The 22,354-nt window shown below is 38.6% G+C and overlaps 1 protein-coding gene across 4 annotated transcripts in view; it reads left to right on the top strand.

Annotated features, from left to right (window-relative positions):
• PLXNB2 (plexin B2) overlaps positions 1-22,354 on the top strand; it is a 251,670-nt gene that overhangs the window by 59,514 nt on the left and 169,802 nt on the right. For all 4 annotated transcript variants that reach the window (XM_036400705.2, XM_036400707.2, XM_036400706.2 and 1 more), the window contains one exon: positions 21,385-21,568. The gene's annotated coding sequence lies outside the window, so the exon portion shown is untranslated. The remainder of the gene's footprint in view (positions 1-21,384; positions 21,569-22,354) is intronic.

Below are 22,354 nucleotides of genomic sequence, written 5' to 3'. Positions count from 1 at the left end.
GAGTGTATGGCCTTGGCCCTCAGAATATGCTGGGCAATTGAAAAAGACTTTATTTCCATGCAATTTGCCTTTCTGAAATAGTTCTTGCTTTCTGCACTGTCACCCACTGCATACAGCTAAATGGATAAACATGAAATTGTTGTGCATATCAATATGATGCACATGCCAGAATGTGTCATGTATAATCTGAAATTACCAGCAGACACTTACCTGCCCTTTTTCTGTTTGTTGGTTTGTTTGTTTATTTATGGATTTCTGTGCATATGTGGTTTTGGGCTACAGGTATTATATAAGTTAGATTTTTTCATAAACAGATCTAGTGCAATATATTACTTCTGTTTTGAGTAGCTTCTACTCCTTTTGTTATATAATCATGTAATGATAACTAAATAAAATTTTCTAACAAGTTAAATGTTTTTGAGGTTCTCATTTGGAAAGATGTCTCTGCAGGTGCCATATTTTCTTTAAAACTGTCAGTTTGACAGGATAAAATAAAATTGAAAAAGCAAAAATAGGCATTTTTTAAAAGATTAAGCCATAGAAAATAATACTTCAAAAATTATTTCATTTTAATAACCTTCATTCTTAGAAGAATTGCTTCTGTAGTTCTTTGCTATTGCTGTGTGACTGTGTGGTGGTTTTTTATTTTTTATGAGGTAAGCACGGAGACCTTACCAATCTTTGCCTTATGTTCACCAGTTAAAGACAATATCAGTTGTTCCAAACTTATAATAGGTTAAGCAATAAAAGATTTGGTCCTAGGACTAGTAAACTGAAAAACACTGGTGAGAACTGAATGTTTTTGCAATCCTTTCCTTCTGCTCTTGGTAGAAAGCATGACAGTGGTTTACATGCATTTTTCTCCTCGCATTTCTTTTGCTGGTGGCCATTAATGCCATTACTTCCATCATCATGTTTCAATCAGTGTGCTTTCCTGAGAGAAGGTTCTTTACACAGCACCATATTTAAATATGATTCTGGTCAAGGCAGGACTGTATTTTTTCTGTTGAGTTTATGGCTCAATATGTTGAATTATTGAGTTTATTGGATACTTTCTTAATCTAGAAAATAATTGTTCTGACCTGCAAATAAAAGCAAACTCCTAAAAGAAGAGCTTTTATGGACATATTGCTTTCAAATAGCAGAAGTCACTTTGAAATAACTTCTCATTCTAAGGTGCTTTTAAGAAACAAGCTGTGCATAGCAAATGTATAGATTCTCTAACATCCCTTTTCTCTAAAGGTGCCTATGCAAGTCTGACCACTGCTTTCAAGGGGAACATTTCAGTCTTTGAATAATGTGTATATGACTTTGAAATCCAAAAATTTTGAGCATGTGGCAGGGTAAGATCATAATTCTCTGACCACCTTTGCACTTTTTGTACAGACTCTGCAGTACTAATCATAAATATGTGAGGACAAATAATTAAACCTTTCTCTTACTAGAGCTGACTTTTGTGTTTGCTTCCCAAGGAAACTACCTAGATACATTGGATGTTTAAGAATTGCTTGTAAACATGTAAAAAGCTATTACTATGCAAATTTGGTATCCATGGCCTTTCCATTTTGCTGATTTCTTGGCCTCTCTGAGGACTATAGCTATAGTTAAAGTGCTGCAAACCATGGTAGAAACCTAAAGCTTAGCTTTCAGCCCAAGGCTTGGCTGAGCTCTTCACAGCTGTGTGAAGGCAGCCACATCATGTAATACAGTCATCTCATTAGGTAATCAGTTGACCAGATACATCATTACTTAAAAATTCATTGTAGGGAAAAATCTCTTCTGATTCTAATCTGTGCTTCAGCTGTGATACTAAACTTAAAATCAAGCAAGTGTGTATATATATTTAGATGACTGACTTCTGAATGCAGGCCAGACAGAAGCAATTTGCACATTGAAATGTGACAAGCTCACAGTGTAGAATTTTAATCAATGAGACATTTTAGCTCATCTCCTTGTATTATTTATACTTGAAGACTAATATCAGATTAAAATATGGCAGACTTGCTCTTCCTGGAGGAGAGTTTGGAGAGAGTGTGTAAAGGCTCAGGGTGATGAGGCTAGACACAGTGAGGACAGTCTGCCCATTAAACTGCTAATCAAACTGGTTGTTTATGACAAGAGGTATCTCTGTAACCACCTTTGTAGTATACACCAAAATACTGGCACTCTTGCATGTGCTAGTATGTTCTCATGTTAAAATTGAATTCAGAGACAAGATTACTGCGAGGTCTTCAGTGCTTAGATTTATGGAAATTAATTACTTTGTTGCTCTAATTTGTGAGGTTAAATGATTGTTGTGTGGAATAGCTGGCTCTTGTTCTCTGTTACTAGTGTCAGACAACTTTTCTTGCAGCCTCCACCTTTCAGAGGATTTTGGTGAAAATATGACACATCCCCTCACAACACAGTGTACAGTATCCAAATTCCAAGAAAAATAGGTATTTTGTAACTGCAGAACATGGCTGTCTTCTTGAAAGTGCCAGGACAACATCCTTTGACCATCATGTGTATAGGTATCATCCATCATTCCCAGTATTTTTAGTACTTTTCATATGAAACTTACTGTTCAACTTTTCTAACCTTAACCAACAAATATGAATTAAAATATCCTGTAATAAGAAGGAATTCTTATGTACTAGAAAGAAATCTGTGTTCATTAAAGGAATTCAAAGATGAATTTGAGGCAGAGAATGATTGACTTGTATTAATAGGGAAGAAAACTTTATTCCCAGCTGGAGAGGAAACAGGACTGGCAGAAAATCTTTGAAGCATTTGTTAATAACAGAACAATCTTGTCTTTGGGGTTCTGTTAAATGAATTAAAATCAGCTTCCTTTCTCTTAACTTTCTGAATTAACAATAAGAGATTAACAGTATTGCAACAGAATTCTAAGAGTTCTGACTTGATCAACACTGGCCAAAAACTTTATTTTGGCCAGTGTTGAACAAGTAACTCATTACAAATAAGTAATTCAAGATGATGAAGTGGGTTTTGCTCAACTGCATTAGTTAAACACATTCCATACATTTTTCTCCCCAACGATTGGACAAGAGAGAACAGCTGCCATGGCCGTTCTCCTTTCAAGAGTGCTTAGAAATGGCTTAATTATCGTTATAAGTCCATAAAAGCACCAGAAAGGTGAGTAGGTTCTCACAAGTTTCCAGAAGTCTTACCTGAGAAGTCAGGCTGTTTCAGAGATTCTTCAAAGAGAAGCAGTTATAAATATGAAAGTGCAGAAACCGTGTGTATGATTTGGCCAAGTAGAAAAACCTTGCTGGGGGTTTTTGTGTTTATCACAGTAAATACTTAATAATCATCAATAAGTAACTTAAGCTGATGGTGAGCTTAAACCATCTTCAGGGTCTCAGCTTCAAGCATATCTTGTACAATACTTGAAGCCCAGAGTGCACATGTGTGGAATTGCAGATGAATTTTGTTCCATCAGTATTTCAACTGACACTGTTTCTTATTCAGATCATGGCCTGCACAATTGGTAGCATGCCCCATGAAAGAAATTATTGTAATTGTCATAATAAAAATAATTCAACAGACTGCATTTTTTTATAGTCAGCAGTTCATAATGATTGGCTTCATTGTGTTATAAGCTGGTTAAGTCAAACACACATATTTGAAACGTAAGTAAGAGTTTTTAGGGGCTTATAACTCAGTATGCATTCAGATAATTTTTAAAAATTGAATTAATACTTTACATAATACTTTGCTTCACATACTGTTCCCTTGGGATTTAGAAAGACAGTAATTACATAGTAAACATACATTCATTATTGCAATCACTTGTTGCAGTTTAACAGTGTCCATGAAGATATGTCACTTCTTTCTGAAGTATTATAGTAATTTAAGTGTTGAGTTTTTAAGTCTACTACCTATCACAACTGCTGAGCTCCACTGTAGAACAGAAGGTAGTTTGAATAATTAGTATTGGGTTAACTGTCTCTGTTAAATAGCTAGCAGGTGCTTAAGAGATATTGGTGCTGCTGGTCCAGGAGTTTGTAGTAGGGTTTTAATAGCTTATTTTAAGTAGGGTTTTTTTCCTCCCCTGTGTAGTTTTAAAGCAATTACATCTTAGCAGTTCCCTTCTGTGAATATCATCTCCAGGTCAGGATGCCATAAATGCTGAGACTAAGAGCAAGACAGCACACAAGTGGTCAAACATCCAAAAACTAGACAGAAAAGAATAAGGAAAGAGAGACACATAGCATCTCCCTTCATCACATCATGTGGGAGTTAAATCATATATCATCATTTAATCTCACAAGGGAAATACAAAATATTTAAGAGAATTGTGAGGATACTGTAGTTTTGAAGGATAGACTCGTACTCAATGATGGGTTTTTAAAATAAATTGAAATAAATCAATTAATCAAATTCCCCATTCCTTTACACAGATGTAAATTGAACACTCCATGTGCCTTTTCTTTATTTTAGTATCCATTTTTCTTTGAAAATTCAGTTTGTGATTCAGTTGACCAGAGGGATGGGGCATATCTCCTATGAAGAAATTCTGAGAGAATTAGGATTGTTCAGCCTGGAAAAGAGAAGGCTTCAGGGTTACTTAATTGTGTGCTTCCTGTGAGAAGGAAGTGAGTATTCACTTCACCCAAAGTGAGCTTACAGGAAAGATGGGGCAAGACTATTTACAAGGGCATGCAGTGACAGGACAAGGGAGAGTATGTTCAAATTGATGGAAAGTAGGTTTAGATTAGATATTAGGAGAAAATTCTTTACTGTGAGGGTGGAAAGGCACAGGAACTGGGAAGTTGTGGAAGCCCCATCTCTGGCAGTGTTCAGGGCCAGGTTGGATGGAGCTCTAAGCAACCTGGTCTACTGGAAGGTGTCCCTGCCCATGGCAGGTAAGTTGGAACTAGATGGTCTTCAAGGTCCACTTCCAACCCACAACAGTCTAGGATTCCAGGATTCTGATGAGCTCTTTTTAACTTGCAACTTGTGACACAGATTGTAGCTTCATGGAGAGCTGCTATCTGCACAACTGACTTCAGATGACCTTGTAGTTTTTAATATTGCAAGATGGTGTTTGGCCTTGATTATATCATTCTGCATCTTTTTTGCATGTTCAACTTCTAAACTCTTTAGTCTCATGTCTAAGGGTTTGTTGATACAAATCTTACCAAACCTCATGGGTTTTATTGCCTATGTACATGCTTTAATTTTGTGGCCTTTTTCAGGACAAGTGGATATTTTGAGTCTTTCAATATTTTGAGAAGCAGCAAGGTAATTATGTAGCTTCCAGTTAAGTTTCTGTCTTGCTGGTAGATCCTAAGGTGCTCCTGGCATTCTGCCTTTGTCTTCGGCAAATTTGCACTGGCCTGGTTGTTCTGGTGTAAATCTGTGAGGAACCATTCCCTGTCATTGTATCCTAATCTTGTTTCTAACAGCATTCCAGGTCAAAGGCAAGAATTGATCTTCTCAAAGCATCTTGAAGGAATGACTCTAATGCTCCCCCCAAGGGGCTCTAAGAGGAGATACCTGTTTATGTCTCCACCCATACAATGTGGAGTAACTGCACAGGGAGCAGTTCTCCCCTCCTCCTCTTTTGGCTTACAGAGTTTGGGAACAGTTCCCATGGCTTGACAGAAATTTGGGGCAGTGGTACAAGTGAGTAGGAGAATCTGCCTGCTTGGAGTACAGCCCTGACCCTCTTTATCAGTAGGAAGCCATATCTGTATCTCTCTTCTGTATCTTGCACAAAAGCAAGCTTTCTCCAAAACCTAATGTGGATTGTCTGCTATTTAGGGTTAAATACAGACAGCTGCAGAGAAAAACACACTGCATTTTGAAGTTTTGAAAATGTGGTTATGTCCTTTAAATGGACTTGGCAAGGGTGTAACTGTTTAAGTGCCATTGCAATGGAAGCAGGTACATACCTGGCTACTTTGTATGCTGCATTTTAGATCCTGAAAAGAGTTCTGTCCCACATCTGACAAGTTTGTGTGGTAGTGGCTCCTCCAGGGAGTTTGTAGGGTTTTGAAAATTTAAGATGATGCTTAGTATATTGTGAAATAGAATAATTTACGATAATACTTAAAATTAAGGCTTCATTATTCTACATAACCAGGCAGTTAATGAGTTTTCCAAATTAAGAAAGTATCTACAGATACTCTTATGGTAATTTAGATGTAGTTCTGACTTGAAAAACATGGATTTGTATTTAAAGCTGTGGTTCAGATCTGCCTCAGGATTTATTGTGAGCATCATGAAAACAGGGGCAGAATGCTCTGTGTTTGTCTTTTAACATTTCCATTACCAAGAAGCTGATGAAAATCTGGATACACTTTTGAAACTTTTTTATTAGGAATACTTAATAATTATTGTCTTAAAGCTATGGGTAGTTGAACATTTTTTGCTGCTTTTTAGTTCTTGTAGAATTATCAGCGGTAGGTCCTTTAAAATTTCACATTTACTTGGGAACAAACTAGATTGAGAAAAATGCTATTGTCAGGCAACTCAAGACAATTAAAATCTCAGTCTGATAAGTGATATTTAATTACTTACAAGCTTGTAAAACAAATTTAATTACGTGCTTTAGACAAGCTGGTGGCCTCCACTTAAAATCCTGTGTACATAGGATGACCTGTGTGTCTGGCCTGAGATTGAGCAGAGGAAAAATATAAAAGAGCAAGTTTTCCCCTGCACATCACCATGGAGCAGCTGTGCTCTGTACCTCCCTGGGGAGGAAAATGCATTTACTGTCTGGCCCACAGTCATGATGGAGAAACCAAAAGAGAAATTTAACTGAGGTAGAGGTTGAGACAAGTCAAAGAGCTTCTGACCACAATAATACTGAGTTCAGTGCGCTGGATATGGAATGGATATGCTGTGCTCTATCTGCCAGATACATCAAAATAATCGTTGCCAGCAGCTTTATTTTCATGTTGTTGTACAAAGAGAAGCCTGCTGTTGAATTATGGTGATGAAGATGGATAGTTTAACTGCTGATGGGTTCTCATGACAAGGAACTAAATTTAGGTTTTCATGTGTCTTTGCAGGAAGGAGTGGGTTGTTCATTTGTTTACTTCCATGCTACAGAGTTGCATTGCAATCCGTAAATAAGCATGCTTGCCCAGGAGGGACATCTGTAAGGCATAAGCACAGTGGGCTTGTCCAGAGCTTGCTGTGGAATTGGATTGTAGATGAGGAGAAGGTGGTTTGAAAAGATCAAAGAAGACACTTTTTTAAGGTGTAAATAAAGAAAGTACATCATGGGAAGTCTTTGTGTACAGAACTGGAGTGAAAACTTTGCAATGAATGCCAAAGCGTAGACAAGGCTCCCAGATAGTGGTCTGGAAATGGGAGCTGGGATTATGTTGTTGCAGATGCAGAGCCAGCAGTTGAGGCTGGAAACGTGCATCCGTGCTTTTTGCCTTTGTTTCTACTAAAGTCCTGACCCAGATCTCCTGTGTAAGGCTCCAACTTCCAGACTCAAATGGATGCTGGGGGGTGAGCTGCAGCATTTGCCCCTCCTTGGCAGCAGCTTTGCTCCTGTCAGGGAAATGGAGCCCACTAGCCAGGGCTGCTAAAAGCACATCCCTGCTCCTTGGCTGCTTCACTTTGCAGGCTGGTGTGGAAATTGAAATAGTGGCTTATGTTACAGTGTGTCGCTTTATTGCAAGTGCTTCCCAACCTTATCTTATATTGCATTAATATATAGACCCTTATGATTTTATTTTGGCATTAGCCAGCAATATATATGTCTTGCCTCAAAGATGAGCAGCTACCTACCAGTGTAGATATTTGCTTGTCCTTGTAATTGATTGAATTCCAGGAATATATACACTGTGAGAAAAAGATACAACCCTGTAGAGTTAGTGCTGTTACTCATAGCATATCTGTAGTGTACATGTACACACACAGGAAAAATACATATAAAGAGATACATATGAATCTAGGAAACTGCAGATTTTCCTTGTAATTCTGTATTGTGTTTCTCTGCTTATGTGTATGTTTAACCTATAAAATACTAGTTCCTTTTCCCCAGTATTAAATTGCTTGATGAAAACTCCTTATCCATCACTATGGAAGATGGAGATATATATTATGGATAAACCAAATTGAGCAATAAAATACTGTTCCTCACAGGAATGTTGGGAAACTTTATGGGTCATCTGCTGCAGGTGTTTCTCCTTTCTACCAGGAGGCAAGGATAACAGTGGTGTTACCTAGTGAGGGTAAAAAACAAACATTTTTTTCACTGAAATTTACTTAGATTAATTTGCAGGGGGAAATAGAGCAGTAGGAGCATAGTGCTGCCATTTCTGAGAGTCATACACGGCAGTCCATTGTTATAGCTGAAAGTTGTTCTCCATATGTCCTGTCCTCTGCATAATTTTGTCATGCCTGTTGATCCTCCCTTTTTATATTTGTTCTACTTTAAATGAGCTCTGCAAAAAAACTTGCTGTCAGGTCTGGGAAGTATAATGCAACACCTTAATTTTCTCTATTACAAAATGTTCTGAAATGCTTTCAGAGGGATCCCAGTTTGTGCATTGAGTCAGCTGGAGTAATTAGGGCGTAATGCAATTGTTTCTTTATGGGCCTGAAGCCATCCCAAGAACCACAAAGGCTGATTTCTTCCTTGTGAAAGTTTGCTTTAACCCTTGGCCAGGCAGGTGTCATGGGTTTTGTTCAAACACTTCAAGTTCTGAGACAAATGGAATCACAAGGCCTAAAGTTACTTCACTCGCAGAACTGCAGATCAACATGTGCCTCTCTAAATATTTAGGAAGACCAAACATTTTTCAAGGAATGTGATTTTGGGTTGAGGGTTTTTTTGCTACAGAATGATAAAAATACCATTCACAGTACTCTACTTGATGAATCAGAATCTGAAACTATTTATTTTTGCCAGCTTAATATGTTGTTATCCTCTATCTTCCTTCTGAAAAATTTTGGCCTTTTCACTAGTTCAATTCATTCCTTGAGGGATATTATTTTGGACTGCTGAGAAGAAAAGCAAAAATCTGAAAAGCTATTTTCTCTCAAATGGTGAAAGGAAGTCAGTTATAAATTTGATGATTTGTGCTGTATGCTTCTTCTTGTTATGATTACAGTAATTCTGCATTTTAAGAGAATTTAATAAACTATGTTCACAGGTACACTTTGGATGTTATAAACTTGTAACAATTGCCTGCTTTCACTAAGGTAGGATGACCTGTTACTGGTCTTTCTCTCTGACTATTATAGAAAAATAATTTTGAGAACTGAAAGGTGCTTTGGGGGTTTTGAGTTTGCTTTTACTTCAGAAGATCTCAGACAGGTTAATGGGGAGGTTTTTGCAGGTTGTCTGTGTAGAAAAGGTTCATGCACATTTAATATCTTTTCTCAGAAGCCTGCAGTGATGATTTTAGGTTTTGATTTCTTTCATGAATACTTGAATTTATCAACTAAAGACAGCACATTTGCTCTCTTTTCAACTCTTCACACCTTTGGCTATTAAGGTGTAGGAAGGATGTGTTGTAGTGATCCAAAGTCAAATCCAATTTCAAGCTGTTCTGTTGTCTTCTATGTAAGTTTTCTTACTAATACTACTGTGTAAGTACTCATGCCATATCTTCTATCGGTGGAGTGGGAAGGAATTATCTTTTCTACTTTGCAAACTTGCACATTTTTGCTTTTTCTCTAAAAAGGCAGAAAGGCCTTGTTGAATACCTCTCTCCGAAGGTTTAAATGGCCAGTTCCTTAAAAATTGTTATGTGACCTAAGATGCAGGCATTTTTGTGCAGGCTTCCTCTGAACACATCACTAGCTCAGATAAATACCTGACCTGAATAGATTAGTGCCAGAAATGTATCACCAAAGATTGGAGCCTAAATAATTGGAACACATTGAGGGCTTTCACTTTTTTTCTTTCTTTGCTTTTCTAATAAATATCATTTTACCCTGATGTTCTTCATTACCTCTAGATTAGCCAAAACCTTCTTAAACTACATAATTACTAGCAAATAGTGTGTGTTATATCCATTTATACATGAATAAACACATGCAAATTCAAAAAAATGAGGGTCTTCACAAACCTCACACATAGAATATTCTGGCATGAAATATTTTTGTAGTAGCATTTCATCCTTTTTTTTTTATTTCATGCTCAAGGCAGATTCTCCATATTCCAAATACAGCAGGCCTGTATTTGTTATTGATTTTGTTTAATTTTCAACTTTGGACCCAAGCTGTTTAAACAGATTACTCTCTGCTTTTATCTGAGTCAACTTCCTCATGCTTTCATCAAAGCAAAAGAGATTATTTGACTTTCTGTCTCATAACACAACATTACAAGAGAGTCATATGTTAAGTGACAGCAATGGATTCTGTATTAGGAAATGGCCATTCTGTCTGCATGTAAGTCTCTTGTAATAGTTCCCCATCAAAGACAAAAAAAAATCTCATCTTTATTTATTTGTAGTCTATTTATTAGTATTCATTACAGTTGTATTTACTCATAAGTGAAGCTAATACATTTCAGAACTAGAGTAAGTGAGAGTGTTTGAACTGAAATAACAATGTGTAGGCATAATATGTTTGTATCCTGGCACTGATCCTGTACCTTAACTTTCTTATTCCTATGCACACCATAATTGTGAACTGACTAATATCTGGCAACAGAAGGACACTTTCTCTTCAGGCTGACTTGCAGTGTAGTTGTGAGGTTTAATGGCAACTAGCACTAGTACAAGCTTTTGGCACAAGTTATGTTTTCTGGTTGGATCAAAACTTCTTATCCTTCATGTCTTATTTATAAGAAGTTTAAGATGGAGATTGCAAGTTGAATAGGTACCCAGTTGACTAAATCTGTGGACAATTCTTGGAAGACTGCTGGGAACATACAGAACTCTGTCTACATTTACCTTTCAATTGTCTCTGCAGGAACAATTGGGTTATAGGTATAGAATAGGGGTTCCCTCAGCAGGCAAATCAATATGGACAACAGCAAGTGCTGTGGAGATACACAGCATCATCAGGGATTGTGGTGTTGACTGACTGCATGTACATCTCTTTCTCTTTGCTCTCTTGGGCTTTGTGCTCCAGCCTGAGTAGGTGAAGTGATAAAATACTGCTGTGTGTTCTAAAGACAGTTTTTCCTGTAGAGGAACTATAGATATTTCCTGCCTTTATGTAGACTGTGGTAAAAGGACTTCAAACTGCAGCAAATGACATCTCCCAGACACAGTCTCAAGGCTCAGCTGAGCAGCCAGGGAAGCTCTTCCAGGGCTTTCATGCAGGAAGCACATGACTCCTTCTGAGCCATGCAGATCTGTTAGCTCCCAGATATGGCCAGGCCTCTCTTCACATTGTTGTTTTTCTGAACAAACAGTACTTTATACAGAGACCTCAGTGTCATCAGCCTGGAAAGAGCAGCAGTGCAGGTGATCTCGTGCTGCCTGCACTAAACCCCAGAAGCCCACCACAAGTTTAACCTCCAAATGTGGGTCAAGGATTCCTCCCTGTCCTGGGAGGCCTGGATGGCTTGGACTGGACCCAAGTGAAGGAGGGAAGTGCACAGAAACATGAGTGCCAATAAACTCAGGAATGAACAGAAATAAAGCATGCTTGTCTGTTCAATTTTTTTCAGGTTAGTCACATCAAAAGAGCTGCTGCAAATTATCAAGGTGCTTGAATCTATTGGAAGAGTGTTTCTGGTATGGCTCAAAATTGAATACTAATTGGTTGTATTTCTGTAGGAAAATCAACCCAAGCCTGAAATTGCTATAATACTGAAAGATGATGTGCCTCAGCATTCGCTTAGGCTGTGTGTAATCTAACATATGGACCCACTGCAGTCTTATTGGCAACCTGCAGTAGCTCTAGATATACTTCTGCACAAAAATGAAGCAGCAGAATTTTATTAGTAGTTATTGACACCTATATGTATGTGTGTATATATATATATATATATAATGATAATTACTTTTCATAATTATGTATTTCACAGGCAAGATAAGGAATAAAAAGTGATAATACTAAAATTAGAATGTACTGACATGGGTGTTGAATTGTTTTTCTGATAGTGGTCAATAAACAAGTTAGGAAGTAGCTAACATTTTTGCTGGCCAAATTAGATCTGGTTAAGTTAATCACAAGTGACGTGTGTTTATCCTCCATAGCATCTCTTTACTGAAAGTTTTGTGTATATACTGAGAATGAGATATAAATGGACCTGCAGGCATTTTGTGTTAGTATCAAGGATTTATATATTTGTGTGATTTTCACCATACCATGTAATGGTATATGAAAAAAGAATAGCGAATGTGAATATAATGATCTGAACAGGCTCACTCTTAATGATATACAGCTACCTTCCTATTTTTTTGTCAAAGCCATTCTCTAATATAAATGCCTAGAATCTTATTAAAAATCTGATCTCATTAGTACACCATTAGTATTAAAATAGTGTATCCTAAATCTCAGTCATTTAGAAATGATCAGTAATGATAAGAGATTAAATGAGGGGCTCACCAATTAGTATAAAAGTCTTAGAGGAACAGAAAATGCCTTCAAAGAATTTGATAATATTTTTGGGTTTTCTGAGATGTTTTTCTTTTTTTTTCTGAAGTACTACCAATACTTTAAGATTTTTTTGCATAATACTGGAATATTTGAAGCTTTTTTTATCACTTTGGTGTGCAAACCAAATGTAAGGGGAAAATTTGAAACATTTAAAATTATTTTAAAACAATCTCTTTTTAGTTTTTCGAGATGAAATGATTGACAATTAAATGTAAAGTCTTAGGCTGCTTTTGGTCTTCTGCTGCACCACTGTTAGTTCTTACATGTGCAGTGGGATGGAGTTTGATGCAGGATTTAATCCTTTTACCCACTCCGTGGTACATTGTGAGCCTTCCTATGAAAACCCTGTGTTCATGTCCATGTACGATCATCTCTGATCACCTTTGCTAGTTGGTTTTGCCCATATCACAATCAAATGGTATCAGACAGTGCTGCGGAGTCTGGTAAAACTTGAATTCCCAAACTCCATCAAACTGGTAAAAATCTGAAGCCTCAAGTCCTGCACAGAAGGCTCTCTCCATCATGTGAGGAGCACTCCAGTCTCAGGCTGCTTTAGTCCAAGGCAAGTTATCTTGGAGCAGCTGTCATTTCCAGCTCCCAGTCCTCCTTCTTTGGGTTGTGCAACATCTGGCGACCAAAAAATATTTTACTAAAAAGTGGCATTAGAATAGAGTCACATGCTGTGTCAGGGACAGCTTGGAAAGAAAGCAAGTATTGTGTCCTCTTGTGTGCAACATCCCTGTGCTGTGGCCTGATTTTCCTAGTAAAAGATGAAGCATGGTTTTAAATTTGGATTATTTTGGTGTTTGTTTTTAAAACAGTGATTCTTAGTTTACCCAGAAATTTAGGCAAACTGAGGCTTGTTTTGGCCATTCTGCAAAGGACACTGCATAATTCAGATGTAAACCTTTTTCACTAGGGCACTCCATAGTGAAGATATCCTAAGTCAATTCCTTATTGCTGCTAAACCCCTTTCTGTTTTCTGCTAGAGTAGGAAGCAGGGAAAGAGTAGTACATTAGAGTAAATGGTATATTTTTGTAATTCCATATGTATAAATATTGGTGCAGTGGTGGTGGTTTCCATATTATTAAGTGCCAGCAAAAGTTTTTCGAAATTTACCTTAGAGCTGTAAGTCCAAAAATGCATGGTAAGGCAAAAAGGCGAATAAGCCATTTAAATGGTGAGAGTTTAAGCAGGGAGTTGAAGGGGAGTGGGGAGAGGCATAACCACAGACTCATGTATTGCTGTGGGAGCAGGAAGGGGTCCAGATGTATTTTAAAACAATATTTAAGGGTAAAAGGGTTTTTTTCCATCTCAAACTCTATCAAATTCCTCCCTCCTTAGTGTTTGTAAATCTTCTAGCATTTTTAGAAATTATTGTTTTATGAGAAATTAATGTTACTCTATATAATGGGCATATATGATAAATTTACACAAAATTATCTAATTTTCAAAGATAGGGTAAAAGCCATTACTGCAATACGAAAACACTTTTCTATCACCTCTAATAATGTTCTCCACATCTTTCCATTTGAAAAAGAAGTGGAATGTATCAGCATGAGGAAGCTGTTCACACTGATTCCCAGCTGTGGATATGTCAGTGGAGATAAATTCATGTCCTCAAAGATTACCCTTTCCTGAGTACCAATTTGCACACACCTTAAATTCCACTTTGACAAAACTAAGCTTTCCAAGGTGCTCATCTGCTCCCTCAGCAAGGTTTTGAGGTTTCACAGTGTTTGTACAAGGAGGTTCAAGGCCTATGTGACTGAATAAGAGTAGCCCAGCTGCTGTAAAGGGCAGCTTTTCTTTGCCTTTCTTTTGGAGGAGTGGAGGTCAGGGATATACATTTATTTTCTTTGTTGGTGCAGCTTTTCCATGCCCTTCCAGCCCTGCTCCTGTCTGCTGGCCAGCTGGGTTGTTAGTGGCTGGTGGCTGAGGAGCAGAATCTGCCTTTCTGAGCAGAATTTGCCTTTCTGATCAGACTGGTTGCTGCACTTTGCAGGAACCTTCTGAATCTGGAAGTCTAGCACTTGTCCTTGAGTCACTTTTTTATAATATGTACCAAGTCTGAGTAGGCTTTCATTCAGTTTGGAGTTCAGGGGTGAATTAAATGTCCTTTCTATCAGATTTGTTTATCCCTCAGCTCAGAAAAGTGGGAAGATTATCTCGCCTCTTCCCTCAAACCATTGTGTTCAAGGTTTTGTGTAGAGTTTAAATGAAACATCTTTGTGCAGATGTATTTTCTAGAGAGGGGAAATACTCCAAGATTTATTTATTTATTTATTAAATTCCTGTCACCTTAAAAGCTGTTTTTGCAGACAAACTGCTTTTGCATGTTTGCTTTTATAAAAGATGTGTTTATATGAATGTGCACCTTCTTGGTGATTTCCACAGGGTAGGACCCTCTGTGCTTTTGCATCACGTACTGTACCTTGCTGAAATTACCTCTGGGTTATTGTACTGCCAGCTTTCCATTAACTAACTGACTATAAAAAAAATTTAAATAAAATGCCTTTGGGAATAGTAAATGACAAACTTCTCGGAATATGAGCCTTGCAGCCCAATCTCCTAAAAGAAGCACCTGCAATCTGGCTTTATAGTTGATACACAGCTAGTTGGCAGACAAAAACCTTGCTAGGATTTCAATTTACAGCCTATGATACATAGGATTCTTTCTTCCTTGTAATGCTTTAAACTGAAATTGAATTTTAAATTAACTTGACACTGTGCTGTTTTCAAGTCAGATAAATAACTGTGTTCCTTTTCCCTTTTCCATAATATATTTGATATCTTACTATTAAAGCTTTTCCTGAATTGATGTTAAAATTATATATTTTCCTGTCCTTACTTTCCTTAGGAAAAAAAAGTGAAACATAACCATGTAGCTGTAAGAAGTATTTTTTGTACTTTGACAGTTACATAGTTTTGTAGTTTGGGAATTTGCTAGTTTTATTTCTGTTGCTCACTGTAACAGCTCGTGGTTTATTTCTGTGTTTTCTCACAAAACTTTGATCAAGCAATGGCCTTCAGAATTATGTTCTTTGAGCCTTCATGCATGTAGAAGGAAGAGCATTCATGCATCTTCCATTTCCTTCATCAGAAGACCCCATTCTTCTCTTCAGCACCCCATTTACACCTTCACAATGCTAATGAAGTAATGTATCAACATTGTTTTGTAGTGATTTTTTTAATGTACTTTTGAGCTTTTGCAGGTTTTTTTAGCTGTTAGACCTACACAGGGTATAAATGCTTGTAAAACACACCAGGTAGTTACAATGTGGTCAGTGGTGTCTTAATCTGACACCTGGTAGCATAAATATTTTTTACACTTGATAGATGATGCCACCAGGAAGAATTATAGAAGAGCTGCCTTAAATAAAGGCAGATGGAGTCAAAGTATTTTACAGAGAATTAAATAATTACCCATGTTTCCGAATGTGCTGTGTAGTAGAAAGAAGGACTTTTACAGTAGAACTGCTTGTGGTTTGTTTTTGTTTTCCCTGATTCTCACACACTTAATTGAACAAACCTTTCTCATCAAACTGTATCTCAAAGAGCCTACACTGAAGGACATACAGTGGCAGAATTTACAATGATAGCATGCTGAGCAAAATGTATTTTTTCTGTTCCTGGTAAAAATAAGCCTAACACTATGGGTCCTTATGTGTAACTTTAAATAAGGTATTGAAGTACATCCCTCCCTCCCTTCTTCCCCCAGGAAAGCATTCTCTAAACAGCTCCCATTTTGTACCTTCTGGCTTTCAGCAAGGCATTAGCATTCCAGAAAGAGTTTCACCAGCCCCTAGGTTTGAACAGTGGGCAGGACAGGCAGAAGGAAAAGCTACCAAACACTTTCCCTCTTAGGCTTGGGGCTTGAATTGTAACTAGGGGCTTTTGGGAGTGTATTGAAGAGCACTGCTTTCCTTGCCTGCTCTTTCCCTATTCCCTTGTTTTCTAATACCAGTATGACCAAAAATCTCTATTTTTTTATAACCAAGCACAATGAAAAAATATTTTGGAATATTTCTTATCTCTGAATGTGTTAACACAGGAGAAAAAACACACTTCTGCCTTAAACAGGGCAAGAACTTATGCAGACCTCACTACCTCAGAAATTCTCCCAGGGGAAGAAATGCCACATGAAATTGGGTAATCATTTTCTCAAATAAGGGTGAAATACCAGGACCTTCATTTGGGTGTTTTTCACTCTTTTATAGTCCAGTCATCTCTCTGCCCACCCTGACCCCCCACACTCCCTCAAGGTATTCAAATGGAAAAGCTTTCTTTCCAAGGTATTTGCACAAAGAAGGCATTGGGCAGCAGAGGAGATTTCTCCCAAAAGCATCTGAGTGTGCTGTGACCCTTCTCCAGGGCTGAGCTGACCTGCTGAGGAAGGATTCTTGCCCCATACCCTGGGCAGTCATGGTCCTTTGGGTGGAGGCTGTCATTGCACATTCTGGGCTGTGTGCCTGAGAGCACCTAGGCATATTTGTTTGACTCTCTGCCAGCATATATGCCAAAGAGATTATGCTTCATATTTCATCCCAGGGTGAAGAGAGCCTAAATGGGTTTATCATGGAGTTTTCATTCACTCTGTCATTTCTCCCTTCTTTATAGTTCATTGCTAGACTTCTAATTTTTCCCGACAGCAGTGCACACCCCTGCAGCTGGCCCTGCATAATGATTCCCTCCTCCTAGACTGACAAGAGTGGTTGCATAAATCTGCTGCCATCAGGGTGCCTCCTTTAGCAGACACTGCCCCCTCTCCCCCCTGGAAAAAGATCTGTCCCCTCCCCAGCACTCTCATTTACCACCTACTACTGTTGCCTGCTGAGCCAAGATGCTGCCTGTGACCGTTATCCTGCCTATGTTAAACATCAGGAAATGGCTCTTTTTGGACAAAAATACTTTTTTTCCCCCCCTCCTAATGATAACTATTAGTGAAAATTGGAGTGCCTTTGGCAATTGTATTTGATGCAAATATTACAATGTACAGCAACGAGCTCCTGTGAAAAGCAAGGGTGCACTGGTTGTTTGAATTAGGAGCTGGAGGGTGAGAAGGACTGTCAAATTTGAGAAGGAGAGATGGAGCAACTGACTGTCAAATTTGAGAAGTGAGAAGGAGCAACAAATTTGACCAAATATAGATCTTTAAAAGGTCTTAAGTGAGAGATCCCCATGTTCTCTGAGGCCCTGTATTAACTCAAAATGATTGCTTTGAACTATTGAGTAAGGGCAGTAATGTCAGATACAGGGCTTCTCAGCTGCTGAACTCATCAAGCACATTGACAGTTTATAAATCAGACAGGACCTGTGGACCCTTTACAAAGTATTGTTTTAAAATCTCTTCCTTAGCCCTCCATCCTTAGCTATAGCAGTGGAATATTGTAGCTGGCTAAAAATCAATGTAAGACTAGTTTAAAAGGCAGAAATCTCTGTTCCTGTTCTGAAAAGCAGGCACGAGGCGAATGTGCACTGTGTGGCAAGAGCTTCATCATTCTTTACCAGCAGTGAAGGGATAGGTAAAGGTCATCCCCTTTCATCTTCCAAGAGTCTAATCCACAAAATACTAGAGTTCACCAATAGTTATTTGGTGTTAGCAACATGCTGATAGTCTAATATTCATAGCTGCTTTTAAAGTTAAATTATTATTTTTCTTCAGCTAATAGTATTTGGCAGTTTTCTCTGATGTTGTCCTTACAATGATTCATACTGCAGTTGTTTTGAAGAGATGGATAAACTACAATTGTTTATATACAAACAGAATATGGCACTGGCTGCCAGAAAACAATCTCACTAATATTTGACTTGTTAGGTTGCCTCATGTTTCATGTTTTGGCTCAGAGAGAGCAAGCTTAAAATTAATTGAGAAGAATTTCTTTCTTTCTGAGTGTGTTCAAAGCTAGTGGTATTTTCTCCTCTGTAAATGTTGGCAATTGATTATAAAATGTCAGAGGTGTTAGCAGTGTCAGCGACCTTCATCTATACAGCTGGAATAATAGGCAAGACTTGCTTTAGGACACCCTGCAGTTGCTGACAGGTTTTGCTGCATCTGCAGCCAACTCTGTATCATTAACGAGGGAAAAAGGGTGGATAAGGGAGTGTGGATTGTAAATGTAAGAGTGCTCACTCCACTAAATTTACTTGAAAAATGATCATTTTGTATCCAATGCCATTTTGTACTCTTCATGATTTTCTAATTAAGCCTGGAGGGCTGTGGATCCAGGCTTTGATATGAGCAGTATCGACTGTCCTCTTTCCAGAGAAGAGAACAAAGCTTCCTCACTGTGCTGCTGGATGCTAACTGATGAACTGTTTTTTCTTCCATGCCTTGGTTACTGCATATAATTAGGAATCTTACTCTTGTGACTTCATGTGCAGAACTGCATCCTTTCAGCAGACCTGCCTGCCAGCTGCCCGTCATGCACAGCTATTCCCAGGATCCTTAAATTTGACTTTGCATGTCAACTGTTCCTATTTAAACAATGAGCTTTGAAGCAAACTATGGGCATGCTGAAGAAAAAGCTCTTCATATCTAACAACAGTCTCTTTTAGAATATGTTTGAGTCTAAGGCTCAACTTTAAGAGTGGTTGTGGTGTGCTGTTCAAATTATTTATTTGAAATAATTTTATTAGAATAGAGAAGTACCTGTGATTCTTGAAAAATGAAAGAAAAAATATGTATCCACTTGCTGGGTAGACCCATATGAGTGGTTTTCTGAGGGGATTACTCCTTTCTTGTCTCGGTGTTCCCTTGCAGCAGAACCAGTGATAGTGTCTGATGGCTAGTGAGTAGCTGGGGTTAAGAGAGAAGGCATTTTTCCCTTGGAGAAGGGGAAGGGGGAAGACAGCCATGACAGAAGTGTCAGAGCAACAGGAATAAGGCTCACTTAGATTTGAGGAGAAATTTCCAATCCTGTATGGCATTCCTTCACCTTAATGATGGAAAAAGTATTTTTATTTTTTATTTTAATATCTTGTCTTTATGATATTTTAGAACTGGAATTCCTGTACTTCATTCCCCAAACATCTTATCTATTAAATAATGTCTCTATTCCTCTCGGCTGAGAGCAGGTACACGGAGAAACAGAAAAAGATCTTGCTGCATTGCACAAGGGGTCTTTTTTTTAGTATTAATCAAGAAACACACATGCTTAACAATTTTTTGGGGGAAAAAGCCTCAGAATGTTTGTCTTCCAAGAGACTGTTTGAAAAGTCATCTTTTTACTGTGGCGTAAAGCTGCTGGCCAGCTAAAAGGTTTGACACAGGGCCACGATGGAGGCAGCTGGAGGGCTGGGAAGTGGCCGTGTGATGATCCACAGGAGATGGGGCTTGTGTGTGACCTTGGGCCTTGGCACAGGGAGCTGTGACTGCAGGGTGGTGCTGCCGGGGAGAGGTGTGCGCTGTGCAAGGGATTCCACTGCTTTCACTGCAGACAGGGCTGACAGCCATGTGACATGAGAGATGGCTTAAAAAATAGTGTCTTGCCTTCAGAATCACAGCTAGAAAATGTATTACTGTAAAGCTGGAGTTTCTTCTACAGGAAACACCACCTGTCTTTTACCCCCAGTTCCTTCTTTAGTGTTATCTAGTGAAGGACTTATTATGCATTCTCTTCGTTTTCTTACCAGGCTAGTTTAACCTAAATGCATTAAATCCTTTCCATTTGTGTGACAAGGCATTTCTGATCATTTTGGTACTTGAAGAGTTTTCATATATAAAATGAGTATAGATTTCAGCTGTTGAAAGGTTCCTTGTTGGAGAAGATGCATATAGTAGAAGTGGTGGCAAACATGAAAGAAAAGGTTGGCTGTGTTTCTGAAAAGCACAGACCAGTCTTCATTCCCTTTGGAAAAAATCATAGGATAGCTTGGTTTGGAAGGGACCCCCAGAGGTCATGTAGTCCTATGGCTCAAATTGGGGCCAGTAAGATCAGCTGGCTCAGAACACATCAAGCATTTAGCAGTCGACTCTACATAGCTCAAAACTTAAGAATATGTTCATAAGTTTCTTGGGAATTCTGAAAGGAAAAAAAATTTATTATAGTATGTCTCCTTTGTCTTCATCTTTCAGAATTTAAAAAAAATAGAGAGGCTCAAGCTTTCCTAGTTCTTTACTATGCATTTCATTTTATTTTTAGATGGAAATAAAAGTTTAATCAGGCTAAACCTTATTTTCCATACTCAATTATTCCCCAGAAAGTTTAAATAAGTATAGATGTAGGCTTTTCAAGAAAATGCCCCTAGAAGCTAATTTTTGAATCAAAGGGAAACTGGAAGGTGACATTGCTTTTGAAAATTGAGCCTTAATAAAGGGCTTCATTTAGTAATCCATCCTTGAAAATGGATGGTGAAATATGTAAGGGTTGAGAGGGAAAGGGAAAAAACAGAGTTGCAAGAGAATGATACCAGATGAAAGTACAAGGTAATTTAAGTCCTTGGTTAATGTTCCTGTTAGAAATTAGTCCTGGCTGGTTTGGTCACCCAAAAACTGGCAGCTCAAAACAAAATTCTTACCATAAAGTCTTCTTGCTATCGTCTGGGCTTTAGCAGGTTTGTTATGGGGCTACTGTTATCTAGAAAAGTAGTCCCTGTGAGGGAGAGTTAGGATGCTCTGTAGATAGATTTCCAGTGCTTTGCGTGTCCCCAGGGTATCTTGAGAGGGCACCTGTGGTGCAGAGGAGCAGGGAGCTGTGCTTGTCACTAATGGCTCTGTACTGATTTTCCCTGCTCTGGGGCTGTGTGCAGCAGATGCAGTGGAGGCATCTCTCGCCGTGCCTGGGCTGAGGAACGCTGTGCTGCTCCTGTGCAGAGGGAGCTGAGTGCCTCTCTTCTTGTTCCAGGTGCCAAGAGTGAGGGGAACAGCCCAGGGCTCAGCTCTGGAGCTCAGCTGGTACCCCCAGGAGCACAGCTGAACAAGAGCAAGGACTGACACTGCCTTGTCTCCTCTTGAAGTCCCAGAAGTGGGTTCTCATTTCCCAAGCTGTGGAGCTGTGGAGATTTTTCATGTGAATTTTCTGTTTTCAGGTAAGCTCATTTTTTTCTTCTTTTTTAATACAATTGAGTTTTCTAAATGCAAAATCATATTCTAGACAAATTTGTTGCTATTTATCAAGACTTTCAGACATTGCTGGAGCATTTAATAAGTGTTTATTAATACTAATGGAGATAAAACTTCTAGGAGTCAGTCTTGCAAGAGGCATTAAAAATTAGCAAAGGAAAAAAAATAGCAAGAATAGCTTGGCAGAGGTTCTGTATTCATAAACCTATTTATAGATGGTGTGCTGGGTAGAGGAGCAGGTTTGTGCTTCTGCCAGCAACACACTGCAGCCTACTGCTGTGCTTGCCCTAATTTTGCACTTACATTCTGAGTCTCCCAGGGGATGCTGAGCAGCTGTGTGGCTGACCTGAATCTCCAAGGTGTGTGGGTTTGACTGTGACCCTGAGGATGATCGGAGAGATTTGGTCAACTTCTTTTCCAGGACCTGTTCACATTGATTAGCCTGTGTTGGCTTGGCAGGTTTCTCAGAAAACAGCATGTAAAACCTTCTTCTTTATTCTCAAGTGGTCAAAGAGATCTGAAACATCAGACCCCTTTATCAGACCCCTGATAAAGAGGTTGCACAAACATGGTTCTCAGGCTGTTCTTCAGCTGCAAAATGGTTTAAATCCATTTTGGTGGCTTTCTTGGTGCTTGTGATGCTCCTGGAGGTGCTGCCACTGAGAGCTCTGATTCCGGTCTGGCAAAGCCTGGAGGGGAAGGAGAGACTCTGGGATCCTGTGTGTCAGCTTCCTCACAGTTACCAGTAATGA

The sequence above is a fragment of the Molothrus ater genome, chromosome 5, assembly GCF_012460135.2.
Source record: "Molothrus ater isolate BHLD 08-10-18 breed brown headed cowbird chromosome 5, BPBGC_Mater_1.1, whole genome shotgun sequence".
Lineage (NCBI taxonomy): Eukaryota > Metazoa > Chordata > Aves > Passeriformes > Icteridae > Molothrus > Molothrus ater.
The sequence above is the reverse complement of the archived record's forward strand: the minus strand, read 5'-3'. Positions and strand labels throughout refer to the sequence as shown.